This window comes from Cavia porcellus, unplaced genomic scaffold (genome assembly GCF_034190915.1).
Source record: "Cavia porcellus strain 051 isolate PalLab524CR breed Dunkin Hartley unplaced genomic scaffold, mCavPor4.1 scaffold_11, whole genome shotgun sequence".
In the NCBI taxonomy this organism is placed as follows: Eukaryota; Metazoa; Chordata; class Mammalia; order Rodentia; family Caviidae; genus Cavia; species Cavia porcellus.
The window spans coordinates 37,069,379-37,085,797 of record NW_026947494.1 but is presented as its reverse complement, the minus strand read 5'-3'; the positions used below and the strand labels follow the sequence as shown (position 1 = coordinate 37,085,797).

The window sequence follows — 16,419 nt, the reverse complement described above, 5'->3', positions numbered from 1 at the left end:
TGGTGCTTTCTAATAAATCTTGAATCTTTTAAAACACATTAAGTCAACCTGCAATTAAATATTTCCAATGAAAAATCAACTTTATTCTATCAAAAGCTATTTCTACTTTCAACTTTAATCTCTACATTCAAAGGTAGGAAAATTATCATATATATGATGCTAAAGAGAATAATATGAACCATTACTCAATATCATAGAGGCAATGTGGTATTAACACACTGGAAACATTAGAAAGAGTAAGTAATATACAAACAGATCCACATTTAAAGGAAAAGAAACTAAGTCAGTACACAATTTCTTTCAGCTAAAATAAATTAATGTTTTTTTCGTCCAGTACTGGAGACTAAACCCAGGGTCTCTATACTGAGCTATATTCTCAGCACTTTTTATTTTTTATTTTAAGACAGTATCCCACTGAGTTACTACAGTGCTCTGGGTTGATTTGAACCCACAATCCTTCTGCCTTTGCCTCCCAGCATGCTGGAATCACAGCCTGCACCACCTCGGCTAGCTAAATTTTCTAAATTCAACTTCTTGCCCACTATTTATCTCTGCACTTGGCATATACAAAAGGTTCTACAAAAGTGAAGGAGCAAATGAATTCAATGAAGAAATGAATTTTATATTATCTCTCTTATTTGTGCTTTTTAATTTTGCTTGCTTTTTACCTTTATGTATAATTTTTTATTTTAGTAGTATATGTTTGCGTACTTGCATTTATAATCGTCTTGGAAGTTGGTACATGTTCATAACACAGGTATTTTTTCTCCCCTTTCCCTCTTCCTCTCCCACCTTCCCTTTTCCTCTACTTCTCCTTTCTCGCTTTTCATCCTTATTGATACTGTTAACCTTAATTAATGCTTATCACCCGTAATGTCCCTGTCTTGAAGTTATTAGGATCTTGTACCTGGCACATCTTCTCTATTTCTCCATCTCCTCCCCTTGACAGAGACCCAGCCAACCTCACAAACTTACCTTAAATATATAGATACATATCTGTACATATCTGAGTTCATATAATATATACAAATATATATACCTATATTACAGAGACCAAAAAAATGTATATATGTGTAGAGACATAAATATAAATTTCAACCACAGAGAAACCTTATCTCTGTTTTCCAAGGTCTGTAGTTTTACCATCTCGAACCATAATGAAGCCACTCCCACTTTATAAGTAGGTTCCTTTCAGCTGACTCCAGGATGTCTACAAACCATCCTCAACTGTCGCAGCTGTTCAAGAATGGCAGTACTTCCTGACTTATCGCTGTCCTAGTTACAGGTTCCTACACTGTCAATATCCTGCTTAATTTGGACCCCCAAAGTGAATACAAAGTAGTCATGACCTGCATGCACAAAACACAGAAAGAAAATCTACCCTCAGATCTTTTATTGGTAAAGCCTAAGTCAATATTAGCATTTATGGCAACCCCAACATATAGTTGGTATACAGAATACTTATGATCACTTAATATGCCTTGTTACTTTTCACACAAGTTACTGCTAAGCTAGGACTCACTGCTCTTACCACAGGCCCTTTGGGGAAAGATTAAACAGCATGGAAATTGATCGATCACTGAAAGCAGTCCTGCAAAGAGCTATCAGATAGCCATTTATTTTGTCCAGATAATTTCAAATGATCTTCTATATCTTTAAAACTCATGAAGAGCCCAAATTATTGGGGTGTTTATAATTAAGGGAAAAATATATCAAGTGACAAATTGTTCTCTTTAATTAAACTTGTATTTATATAGTGTCTACCCGGGATCACTGAATGTTCCAAAATAATCAATTTATGTTTTAAGAAAAACACTAAATCTTTAAGACTATGAGGGAATGAGTTATCTTTAGTAGAAGAACAATAGGCAATTAACTTTTTTCCTGTTTTCTAAAGGTAAAATTCCAGATTTTCTATGGTATGTACAGTTTTTATAGTGGAAAAATTACTTTTCATTTAAAATAAATTATACTTTATGCTTTTGTGATACATGACACTTTATGACAGATATAACACTTTATGCTTTTATATTACGACACAGATTATAAAGCGATTTCTCATGTTATTTCATCCTATCCCTACAGCTTAAACAACTTCCATCTAAAAACAGAATTTGGAGCAGATGATTCAAACTCAGTATAGTACTTAAATAGATTGGAATTTACAGCTACATCCCTAAGTCCACTAAAGAGAGATAGAATGTATACTAAGACAGGTATCTGTATATTTTACAATGTGGCTAATACTGACTCTAAAAGATACGCTAGGAAGTTTATACAAATTTTATTTTTTTAAGTGAATAGTAAAGATGGAATTCAAACTCAAATCTTCTTTACAGTGACAAATAATTATACACATTTATGGATACAATACAAACCCAGGTCTTTCTGCCTCAGGAGTCTGAACTTTTATCATACAATATAGTCAGTGTAGTCCTGTATCATGAGAAGTACTTTTGTTTTATTAACAGCTCAAGTTAACTAGTTGTGTGGTCCTGGGCAAGTTACTCAATATCAGAATTCCCAAAGAATAGTAAATAGCTATTATTTAGAGCTAAGACTTATAAAGGGTACAGAAAACTACGTAGAAAGACCTATCTCTTCTGGAATGGGTTAAATAATAGGAAGGTGTTCTGTCTCAGGAATTCAATTTATATTGGGGTTTTGGAAAAACGGACAGCCCCAGAAAATTCAAAGAGTGCTACCAACTTTAAAGTAACAATGACTTTAAGTACTTGCATAGACAAACAGCAAACAGAAGAAAACAATGTCTGCTGTACATACCCTGTCTATCCCAAAGCAAAACATTTCCTTAAACTCTGGGGAAGTTGATTCTGAAAAATTAATAGGGAGTGATCCAACAGTGTTTCTACTCCGCTCCTTCTGACATCAGATGCACAGGCCTTTCTGCACAACCATCACTTCTCTAACTTCCCAGACATCAACTAGGTGCCCTACAATCCAGTTCATTTCCCATGTACCCAGAGTTTCAAACAGCCAAAGTTTAAGCACTTACTCTCACCAGACTGCCTGCACTACAGACACCAGTCACAAGTCCCAGGCTGTTACCTACACTTCTGATCAATCAGATCTTCCTCAGGTTTGGTAATTTGCTACAACAGCTCACAAAGCTCAGAAAAATACTTTACTTATGTTTACCAAATTATTATGAAGGACATAACTCAAGGACAGACAAACGCGAGAGATGCATAGAGCAAGGAGGTGGCTCAAAAGGAGTACACAGAGCACCATGGATATGCTCACCAACCTAGAAGCTCCCTGGACCTTACACTTTGGGAATTTTTAGGAGGTTAAATGTAGGCATGAGTGATTAAATCACTGGCAACTGGTGATTGAACTCCTTAAATGAAAAACTAAGATCAATAAATTTACAATCTTTACTTGAACAAGAAAATGATACTAGAACCAGATAGCATTCCAAACCAAAGATGGTTCAGAAAACCTAATCCTACTATATATATAGATTATATTTATAACCAAAGAGAAGAAAGTGACACATATGAAAAACCTGATTAGAAACAACGTGACTGGCCACAGTGGGCAGCTTGCCTACTCATGTTTTGGCAACTTTCAACCTTTGGTGGAGTTTAGCATCTATGATTGGCTAAGACACGGTTGCTTGGTTATAGGAACATACTCTTAATACTAAGTTACAATTTGCTTACAGTATCAAGCTAGATTACAATTCTTTATGTACAGAAGCTACTGTGGTTCAAACACACCAAGCAAGTATAGAGGTTGGTCTGGGTCACATTGATTTTGGTTCAGCAAAGCTCAACCTCCATGCGTTCTCTCTTCCCTACAAGACGGAGAAGGCCTATCAGTGGGACTAAAAGTTCCAATCTTCTAATTACATAACTGTTTGCCCTGACACTATCATTGTGACACTATCCAGGAATCCACCAAGTGTCAGTTTATCAGTATAAAACCATGCTTGGTTAATAAGAACTTGGTATTAATATTAAAAACATGCTCCTAGCACTAAAAAAATTCAAAGCTCTGCCTTAGGAATAGGAGACAACTAAATATATAATTCTCAGTGTCACAGATGGCAAACAGAAATAAACTGTGTAGAATGAATTAAGGTAAGATTTTTTAAAAAGAAATCCATCATCTATTCTCTCAGTATATAGCCTGCCATTTCAGTGAGAGTAAAATTAAGGGAATTCTTTAATTTAATCCAGACCATGGTCACTTAGTCACCATCAATATCTTTATGCTGATTTTAAATTCTTCTACCACAAATTCTCCTTTCAGGAGATGTAACAGGTAAGTATTGTATTTGAGTAAAAATTTTTAATTCTCCAGATAAGGTATTTTAAAAGATATTGCTACCTTGTCCTCATCTACATCAAACCAGAGTTTTTAGTCACTCCTGACAATAAAATGAAGCAAAGAACTAACAATTTATTAAACACTCTTCATGTAATAACACATGCTGTATTTTCCACTAGCACAGCTGTATTCAGATTGCTTCAGAGAAAGCATTATCAAAAATGTCACTTACATGGACTCTGGGTGAGATACCCACTTTAAGTTTTTAATATTTTTGCAATGGCAATAGGATAAAACATTTGGTGAAAAAAAAAATGTAAATGCTAGGCACAGTGGTGCATGCCTACAGTTTCACTTGTTCAGCATAATGGCTTGAATGAGCCCAAGAGCTCAAGACAGGTCAGTATTATAGGGGAAAAAAATCCAGCCACTGAAGTGCATGCTTATTGAATGAAGGTATTGTACAAAAACTCAAGTTTGAACATAAATTTGTTTTTAATGTTTATAAGACTGAATTTTTAAAATGGACTTGCAAAGAAAGTGCATTCTGCCAAAATAACCAAATAGAATCCTAAGCCTCCTGATTGCCATGAGCTTGAGAAAAGACATGATGAATGAAAGGCTAATCAGTGTCTGATTTTAAGAGTAAGCATCACAGCTTTCGACTCAGGACTTTTAACCTTTTCTTCTACTGTGGGCATAACTGAGTCAACCCTTAGGCACATGGATAACAACAGAAGCAGTAGGAAAAAGCAGACTTAGGAAACCTAAAGCTCATTTCAGTGACCTACTAATTTACATTAAAGCAGCAGGGACTGAAGCTCAGTGCCTCAGCACTTGCTTAGCATGCACCAGGCAGAAAGAGAGGAAGGAAGAAAAGAGAAATGGAGAGGGAGAGAAAGTCCCATAAATGCAGCAGATCTACATCAGTAATTCTGCCCAAAATGGATTCAAGAGGATAATTGGCAGGGGAATGGCCAAGGAAGTTATGGCAGCTGAGACAGCCCCTCATTTACAAAAGGTGTGAGACGAATTCCACCTCATGGTCTTAACACTAGTACGAAAGATAAACAAGCTGAGATGGATCCAGGATTTCCAGAACAATGAAATGTTATGGCTGTATCTCAATCTCGTAGCACCAAAGGCCTCAGAAATTACTCATATGTAATTTGAGGCTTCAACAGTTAATCTTGGACATCAACAATTTGTCCCAACCTTCTGATCATCAATGAATGTTTCCTGCCCCTCCCCAACCAGCCTTTTCTTCTTCCCAAAATCTGGTGAGACTTAAGAGAGAACTAAGAACATGTTCTAAATGATAGTTAAGGTCGGTAGAATTTCATATTGCTACTGTAACAAACTGTGACAAAAAAATTTAGTCTGGAAAAGCAACATAGACTACCTATTTTACAGTTTAGACTTAGACTTTTCTGCCTCCTTCCCATCAGGATTCCAATGATAACACTGTACCAAAACAAATATGCTATTTCAAAACCCTCACCTTAATAAAATCTATGTTATCTTTTTTTACCATACAAAGTAACATATAAGGTACATAGTTATAATGTTGATATTTTGGGGGTCCATTTTTTAGCCTACCACAAAGCATCCTTTATAGTCCAAAGGCTCCCAAACTACAGTTTCTATTTTAGCTGAATAATCCAATACACACTTTGTGATGTACTTCTGGATTTTGATTTTCTACTCTTTCTTGACTCCAGGATTTTTTTTAACTTTAATTTATTTGTAATACTGTCTGTCATCTTTAAATTAGTCCATCTGGCTACTATCTTTATGTTTTATCAAAGGCAGCTTGAACCAAGTTAGAAATCAAAGATCTCTAAATTTATGACTTCTTATTCTTACGTTTTGATTAGCTACAGACTGCATAAAGACAGTATTTCTGTTTGACTAGTTGTAACGGATAAATAGTCACAATGTTAACTATCATGTTATGCCAAATATCCCAAAGGACAGATCATTTTATATCTGTTTGCATAATAATTTGTTATACTAAACTTGAAAGCTCTAAGGTCAGAGAAAAATACATGCTACATTATTAAAAGAGAATGCCAGTATTTCAAGAGAAATAACAGACACTCAAATTTGTAGACATATATATGCATGTTGATGAGTCAATATGAGTTTCTAATGTTTCTGGCCCACATAACTGGCTAATCTGCATTGTACTAAAATTGATTATACTAGACACAGATTGACCATGGCCAGCAATTTCCAAGAATTGATGGCCAAAGTCCATCAGTGTTCCATCATCATATGAAGAATATCAGGATTCCAATAAGCAAAGCTTACCAACTTTTAATTCTTCCCATCAGACAAACATTAGACATTATTACAAACTTTAAAAAAAAAAAGAGTCAACTATCTGACCATAACAATAGTCTACAGAAGGAAAATAGCTAGTAAAGTGAGATCATAAAATATCTTTCAGGCTCCTAGAATGCTCTGTGTCTCCTGCCTACCATACACACCCTAATACCTGTGCTCTTGTACCTGGAAGCTCCTTAAGTATGGGAACAACATCTTATTTTTTCAGTTCCCACAATATCTGCCACTCTGCTCATTCAAGTAACAGAAGGGAAGAGGCTTTAAACAATAAAATGTTCTCAGTAAGGTACATGGACTCATAAATTTATCATCTCAGAGAAAGAAATTTAAGGAAATAGGTTTTGGTTTGCAGTTAGTTCTAGATTGTCACAAGCATCTGGACAATTGACTTCTGTGCTCTTCAGTTTTTTCATGTGTACAATGAGATTGCTAGAGAAATCTCTTCAAGGGATTATCGTAAAATTTAAGTGAAATAGTTCATATGGACAGCTTTTCATACAAAGTGCTTTAGACCATCACCTGACTGATACACACATTCACTGCAAGGGTACATTTAAATATTTAATATTCAAATATATTTTGTAACACATTCATTTACATTTTTCAAATTAATACATATTTTCTAATGACTATTACACAAAGATGCACACATTTTTCATATTAAAACAAATGTTGGTTTAATAGTGACACTTTCTGTGTTGCTTTTCTAATTTTTAGCTTGAAGCCCCAGTAAATAACAATACAACCCAATAAAAGCCAAAAGTTCTTTACTTGCAACTCCATCAAAAGACTAGAAAAATTATAGTCAATGTAGAATGATCATTAATAAAAAGTAATAATCATAAATATTGGGCTTATTAGAAACTTGGTCATAACTAATATTCAAAAACAAATTTATGTCCATAGAGTTAAATCTCAAAAAGCCATTTTAATCATTCAACAGATACTATTAGGCAAAAAAGAGCACTCTTGCTTCATTCAACACATACTACAAATGTTACCATTCAAGTTAGGGTAATGTTTTTCACATCCTGAAATGAGAAAAGCTTCACTTTTTGTTCCTTTCTTCTCTCATATATGAAAAGCATTGCCTTTTCACAGGACAGCTTAAAATAAAAAATCCAGGCCTCAGTCAACAAGTTAGACCAAAGCACTGGACACGCAATAATGCACTCTAATGAAACAGATGAATCTTCAGAGCCTTTTTATATTAACCGAGAAAGAATTGAGTGTACTCAAGAATTATTCATGAATACTAAGCAGTTAGAAAAAGTGTGAGAAAAGAGCAATTCAAGCTTTTTTAAAGCTTCTCTTAAAAATAAATCAATAAAAATTAAAACATAAAGCTCTTACAACACATGATGACATAATTCCAATTCTAAAGAATTTTTTGCAACCTCACATTAGATTTCAGATACCACGTATTTAAAGAGGACAGAACAATGTGAATTTCCACGATCACAGCATGGAGACAGTATGCCCTGTCTACAGTGACCTAACAGCAGTTGTTCTCAGGCATGTGAGGCTATTAAAGAACCCCGAACACGCACCACATGGATCCTACTACAACTGTCCAAATAAGTCACATTTTCCTTTTGGCATTATGAAGATATTCAGATCTTGTTCAGCAATAAACCTTTAAGAATGGCTTACTGAACTGAGCATTCCAATTCAACAATGACCCAAAGAAAATACAGGAACCATTTGGTTCCTTTCTAAAGTATTTAGAGTATTTTAATTTTGGAGCACTTTGTTAATATAATACTGAAAAAGATTCCCAGGGTTTTTTAACTTCTTTAACTTGCTTTTTATATTTTAAAATCAAACTACAAACAACAGGACAATATATGTTGACAGCATTTTTGAATTCTGCCTTTTCAATACCATAACCCCAGCTTTCCTAAATATGTTCTGCTACTCTCTTTAAGAGGCTGATAAATTAGGAAAATGATCCAGAAAAAAATAAAAGGATAGAAAGCGATTTATGAAAGCCTACTTATTGCTTCCTGTTTTTAAATCATATACATAAAAACCAATAAAACCCCTGCATTGACTACTTGTAATTTTATATTTCCTCAGCATTGACTTAAGATACAGCGTTACCTGTCTCACACAAGAAGCAGAATTTAGTCGAAGTTCCCAGCTCTTTGCCCCAGTAGTCATCCAGATACCTTGCTGTTCAGCCTCCTGTAAATGATCCAGAAGTCTGCTCCAGACAACCACGCACTTAAGGACACATAGACACAACCTTCCTGATGCACTTGATTGATCCCCACACTCAGCATGGCCTCTCAGAAGCCCCAGTAAAGTCCCTCAGATACCTGCCAGCTTTCCCTAAACCTATCAACTACAACTCCTCATGCAGGAAGAAGAGCCTCAGTACTGCCCTGGACCCCAGTAAAAGTTTTGTCCTGTGGGTCCTTTTTCACTGTCTTGTTCCTACCTGCTGAATGAATGACATCCTCTCCTCCAGTCTTCCCACTGTCTGTAACCCTTTTCTCTGGGCTACAAGTAAAACCTGCTCCTGCTAATTCCTGCATTTTAATGTGTTGCTCTTATGTAGCTCCCATGACACCTCTACTAAATCTAACTCTCCTCTCATCAGGGCTCTCCTAGGAAGTGACTATCTTGATAGAAATAAACTGGGCACAGATCATATAAGAACCAAAAGGGCATAAATAAGTTTTTGTGAGAGGGCGCAACTAGTCACAAGCTGGACACATAGTAGGTTTCCCCCTAGGATAAAAATGTCCCATGAAACATGAAAAATTTCTCACAACCACCACCACTCAATCCCTATCAGGACAGGGATACCGCTGATATAGCCAGCCTGGTAAGACAGATCCCAGGACCAAAGAAAAATCACCACCTTAATGGTGGAAATAGACCTTCAAAATCCACTAAGCCAACCTATTCCTAAGGGATGATGCCTCCTGAGCCTGGTGGCACCCATCTGTAACCCACCAGTTACAGTCCAGCGAGACACTTTCTCAAAATTTTTAAAAATTAAACAATGGCCAGGGACTTCACTCAGTGTGAAGGCCCTGGATTCAACAATCAGCACAACAAAATGAAAGAAAGAAATGAAAAGAAAAAAATTACACCAAATATGTTTAGACAATGTTTTGGGGCCGGGGATTTAGCTCAGCAGCATGAGCACCTGCCTGGCAAGAACTAGATCGTGAGTTTGATCCCCAGTACCAAAAAAAAAAGATGGTAAACAATGTTCTGCCCCAAAACAGGCTGGAAATTCCCCCATAGATGCAATAAGGAATCCTTCAAGAAATTTTTGCATCCTATGCCTACATGTGGCAATGTTCCATTTTCCACTGCAACACAAGACGTGGTTGCTAGAGGCTGTAGCTCAGTGGTACAGCACTGTCTAGCACACACAAACCCAGAAGAAAGTAACTGTTACTAGATCCAGATCAAACATATTTTTTACATGTAAGTATGCATTTCACCTGTGGAAAATATGACAGACCAAAATGGCAAGTTTGTTCAGTGTATCGCTTACTGATCTGAACTCAGGACTGACAAGTATAGGTCACTTATTAAAACAATGAGGATGGGGTTTCTTTAAGGTTTTTGTTTGTTTTTTTAGCCAATCAGTTTGGAAAAATATCTTCTAAAACATGAAGTCATCATAGTAAATGTTACCTACATTATCCTCAACAGTGAAAAAGTCAGGAATAGTTATGTGGGGCTAGCCTATCTGTCTGAAGGGCCACACAGTAATGAAGTGAAAACATTTCCTGCTATGGCAAATGCTACCCATAAACCTGATTAATAAGAAAGGTTATACAATCAAGCTTTCTGACAAGGCTTCTTATTCTTAGCAGAAGAATAGTCACTGAGCTTTCTAAAAATTGTGAAACTTCTCAGAAGCAATGTTTCTGAGAAGCCTTGCACTTTTCTTTATCAAAGGCAAAAAAAAAAAAAGATATATGGGATTCATCCATATATCCCACTTCTTCAGAAAAAACAAATAAATTATGAAAGTCCAAGTATAATAGCATCTCAGGAATACAATTTTCCTAATATAGAAGAACAGACCATGTTCTGTGAATGAGGAAATATTTGACAGCCTACAGCCACGTTTTCCATCTGTTTGTGTGACCTGTGACACTTATCAAAGAGATAAGCTATCTACAAGGGATCAGGAAAAACAGTACAATCGAACACCCATGCATTCCTGCATAGCACCGCACCAAAACACTCCCCTGAATAATATTCTAGAATATTATACCGTCACACCATAGGGGCTAAGTTAAAATTAGTATAACTTCATATTTCTGCTTGAAAAACTTTAATGATACTGTTGCACGTCTTCTGGAACGAAATCCCTAAGGAGCACCATAAAATGAAAATTATAAGATACAAGAGAATATAAACATGAAATGAAAAGATACATATTCTATGTTTACATGAACCTCATTTTAAAAAAACTAGAGAATTCATTAAAACTAATACTAAAACTAGAAAGAATGCTCCTGATATTAGAAACACAGACTTCAACCATTGAGGATTTCTTCTTCAAAATATTGGAATCTCTGTGACAGGAATTTTGAAAAATGACACCTATAATGAAATGCCTGGAAAAGGTTTACTAAACACATGAAGCATGGCTTTTAACAGTCTTCATCACTTTGATACAGTACAGAAAGCATAAAGCTAAGCAATCTGGGGAGGAGGCTTCACTTTCTAAAAACTTAACTGACACCTTTAATCTGGGATATTACTGGCAATTCTGAACAGTAGGTTCAACGCATATGTGAGCGAATTATATACTTTCTTTGATTTTTCTCCTTTCTACCAAAGTTAAATACATTTTGTCCAACTGCACAAAAAATTCCTATTATCCCTATCCTCCTCTTTATTAGTTTTCAAAAAGGTTATTTCAGTGCAAGTGACACACAACACTTTTGAGAGAGCCAGAAACATTAGCTAATTCATTATGAAATAGTGTGATTACAACTCTAAAATCTGACCCAATAACTTACAACTACAGCTGTTCTGCTTTTCCAGTAGCATCTGAACTACAGACTCAAGGGGGTTGTTAAGTGTCTTTAATTCAGAATATCTTGATGACTGTTATCTAACCTCTCAATGAATGTCAACTCCACGGATTAGGAAATTTCCTGCTGTATTCACTGATACATCTTGAGTATCTAAAACAGTGCCTGGCACAAAATACTATTTTGTTGTTTGTTCAATGAACACTCACTGATAAAAATGGACATGTATTTTACTTAAAAGAATTAGAAAGCTAACATAGGTGTCTTTCACTTCCTTGATATTACTAAATATTTGATTTTTCTTGACGCTACTGAAAATATTATTTTCCTTAACTTCTCAGTGAGTTCATTATTGGTGTGCAGGAATATTATTGATTTTTGTGTACTGATGTTTTTATCCTGCTATCTTACTGAATTTGATTATTAATTCTAAGAGTCCTTTTTGGTAGAATTTTTGACTTTTTCTCTATAGAGGATCATATCATTTGCAAGTTATTTTAATTTGGCTTCTTCTTCTTCTTCCTTATCCATATCTCTTTTCTTTCTCTGCCTGATTGCTCTGGCAAATGTTTCAAGGACTATACTAAACAGGAGTGCTGAGACTGAATGTTCTTGTCTTGTTCCTGATTCTGGAGAAAAAGCTTTCAGCTTCTCATTGTTAAACAGGATGTTGATCACTGGTTTGTCATAATGACTTTCATCAGATTGAAATAAGGTGTTCTTATACCTATTTTCTTTAGGGTTTTTGTCATAAATGGATGTTGTTTTATCAGACTTTTTCTGCAACTATTGAGATAATCATGTAAATTCTGTCTTTGCTTCAGTTTATGTAATATAGTACATGTACATGTAACATTGCAGGGATACTGCATCCTTGCATGCCTGGGATGAAGTCTACATGGTCAAGATGTATGATCTTTTTAATAATTTTTTACACTCTGTTTGCTGGTATTTTGTTGAGGATTTCTGGACCTGTGTTCATTGAAAAGACTGACCTGACTTTTCTTCTTCAGTTGGGTTCTTCTTTGATTTTGGGATGAGGGTAACGTTTGCTTCCAGGAGTAACTTCCAAAGTACTCCTTCCCTTCCAATTTCTAAAGAGTTTGAAGAGTACTGGTATTAGATCTTCCCTAACGTTCTTGTAAAATTTAGTGGTTAATTCATCAGGTCCTGGGCTTTCCTTAGTTGGTAGGTATTTGATTATTGTTTCAATGTCATTGTCTGTTACTGGATTATTTGGGATCTCTATATCTTGATTCAGTTTTGATAATTCATATGTACCTAAGAAACTATTCCTTTTGGATTCTCCATTTGATTAGAATACAGGTTTTCAAAGTAGCTACTAATGATCTTCTTAATTGTAGCAGTGTCTTTTATGATTTCAAGTTTTTCATTTGTAATTACATTGATTTGGGTCTTTCCTTTTTTGGTAAGACTAGCTAAGGCTTTTTTTTTTTTTTTTTTTTTTTTGCTGTTTTGAAGAATAAACTCTTCTATTCATTGATCTTTATATCATTTTTGCTTCAAATGTTACTAATTTCTGCTCTGATCTTCATAATTTCCTAGCTTGTACTAGCTTTGGATTTGGATTGCTCTTGTTTTTCTAGGACTTTGAAGTACATAATTAGGTTACTTATTTGGGTTTTCTCTGCTTTTCTGATGTGGCCATTCATAGCTGTAAATTTCCTTCTTAGGGCTGTTTTCAACATGTCCCATAAATTCCAATATGTAGAACTGGTATTATCATTTGATTGGAGGAACTGTCTGATTTCTTCTGTAACCTACTGATTATTCAGAAGTGTGTTGTTTAATTTCCATGTGTTTGATAAGTTCTATGGTTTCTTTTGTCGTTTAGTTCAAGTTTCACTGCACTATGATCTGATGCTATGAATGAGATAATTCTGATTATTTTGTATTTACTTAAGCACACTTTATGGACTAGTATGGATCTGTTTGGGAGAAAATTACTAGTGCTGCTGAGAAGAATGTATATTCTGTTCTTGTATGGAACAACTCTCAGTGTGAAAGGTCTCAACTTCCCAATCAAGAGACACAGATTGGCAGAATGAATCAAAAGACAAAACCCAACAATAATATATTTTTTAACCCAAAAAGATATTTGTAGGCTAAAACATAAAGGATAGAAAATAGGACCCAAAAAAAAAAAGCAGGAGTAGATGTCCTATTTCAAACAAAGTGGACTTTAAATCAAAACTGATCAGAATAGGCAACCCTAGTCACTACATATTGGTTAAGGAAACAACAACTCAGCAAGAAGAGATAATAATTATAAACACCAGTACACCTAACTTTATAAAACAAACACCAGTAGACATAGAAGTTCAGATAAATATCAACACAATTATAGAAGGGATCACACCTTCAAACAAATGAACTTAATGGATACCGAAAGAGTGTTTCATCCAACAACAAAAGAATACTAAATCTTTTACTTGGCCTAACTTCATTCTCTTTAGTAACATGTACCTTTACTATTTTACAGGTCCTTTGCCTCTTCTTCCACTCAAAAGCATAACAAATCCTAGAAGGCCCAACTCAGTTTTCTAAATCACATTTAATTCATGAAAAAGAAAAGTTAGAACAACAGAATATTTCATGTTTAGGTATCACCAAGGAATTTATTTCTTAGTAAATCTAATGTATCTTTAAAACTATGTTACAGCCATGTTATACAAGACTGACTATAAACTATTGAACTGAAAAAACCATATGCAGTTTGATATAATTAAACTGGGTAAAAAATACATACACATATATAAAATTCTAACTGTGATCAAGGACATATATATGCATGTGTATAAATATACATATTCATACACAAAGTTTTTAACATCTTCAAACTTTTCACATTATGCAAAATACAAAAAATTAAAAATGTCTCTTGGATAGTTAAGTATTCCTCTCCTTTGTATGCCTTCTCTGCTGCTACTCTACTAGTCTCAGCATATTAAAACAGTAAATGGAATTGACTGATTCATTTGTTTACAGATTTGCTTTCTTCATGGCTATAAAATTTTAAAAGTATGAACTGAGCTTAAGCTTCAGTATCTAATAATTCTATGTTAGTAAGTCATCTAAAAAGAAAGATATAATTAATATTAACATAAAAGTAATACATAAACTAGGCATTTCAGTTGGGAGGCTAAACCAGAAAAATCCCTGTCAGTTGGAAGCCAGCCTGCACTACATAGTGAGTTCAAAATCAACCTGAGACCAACCTGAACTGCATCGTGAGATGCTATCTCAAAAAACAAACAAAAAAAAGACCACATGAACTACTTTGTCTCAAAAAAAAAAACAAAACCAAACAAAATACATACTTAATCAAAAAATTGAAAAATATTTCCATAAATTCAAAAGATTTCTGTAATAACATAAGTAGAAATGCTCCATAGAAAGAATATCAAATAGTACTTAATTACAAAAGACAAAAATTACATACCTTTGTATGATTTACTAATCAGAAATACTATCTTTGCTTTAGACTGAAAAGCCCATCACATAATCAATACAAAGACTAGGCAGTCTTTGTTCTTTTTCACTTTGTTCTTAAGATGCTTTTAGAGACCCAGCATAAGTTAGGTAACCTGTGCAGGCATTCAGGACAACAGTGAAGCATAAATACCATGGCCTCTAATCATTGCAGGTCACTGAACTTGCATGACACTGCCATCCTAAAAATCCTAAAACGAGTTCTTGTCATGAAATGTCTTGTGCTTCACGATGTAATCACAGCCCTCAGTGAGCATGTTATGACTATGGCCAAAGCAAAGGAAAATGGGAGTGTCTGTGAATCAATCATGGGCCATGAAGCCAGACAGACTATATGTCAGATACAGTTTTTCTTGGCACCACTTGGGCATAACTAATTGATGACAATCGTATGTCCACACTGGCACATTTCCATCGGGGATGTGAGTGAGTATGTCACCACATCTGGATACGAGGATTACTTGGGTCCTGAGGCACAAAGACCTACTAAATCGAGAAGCCCAGCAGCTGCACTCAATGAGCAGTGTGGGAGCTCCAAAGGGTGATGAAAGAACTAAATTACCGGAAACTGTAAATACAGACTTATTTCATTAAAATACGAGGTAACTGCTGCAATTCATCTCTCGTTCAGACATTTGCCTCTTTCAAAAAGCTAGCATCTAAGTATACATATTTCTAACTTTGTCAAGGAAATTCACATTTTTCCTATGAAATGATGATGTAATCCACATTTTTAAAAAATCAATGACGTTGCTGTGATTGCCTTCAAATTTTAAAAAAAAATTCACACAGAAGCTAGAAAGAAAAAATACAGTATTCTACTCTCGTATTTGTAAGAATAGTCCTCATCCATTTAATTCAAATGGAAGATTTCTATAATTTGCAGTAACTCTCACGTTGAAAATTTAACAAGCTATAGTAAAAGTACTGTAATATAATAATTAATTTCATCTTTGATATGAAAGACAGGTGAACATAAACAGTAACTTTTCCTAACTCGTAAGTTTGGAAATCAGATTAAACAATAATTTTATTCTGATTGTTCACTATAAATTATTAGTGAATTGATTAACAATGCATTTTGAGTATATTATGCCAATAATTATGTGAAACAATGCAAAGCTCCTCGTGAAGTCTCATGTTCTATTCATAAAACAACTTCAATAAAAAAAATTTGCAGTGGAAAACTATGTACAAATACATGACCACATCTCTCACACAAATCTTACTTTTCAGACGTACA

The 16,419-nt window shown here is 34.8% G+C and overlaps 1 protein-coding gene across 2 annotated transcripts in view; it reads right to left on the bottom strand.

Moving 5' to 3' along the window:
* Nnt (nicotinamide nucleotide transhydrogenase) overlaps nucleotides 1-16,419 on the bottom strand; it is an 84,651-nt gene that overhangs the window by 5,340 nt on the left and 62,892 nt on the right. The gene's annotated exons all lie outside the window — the stretch shown is intronic.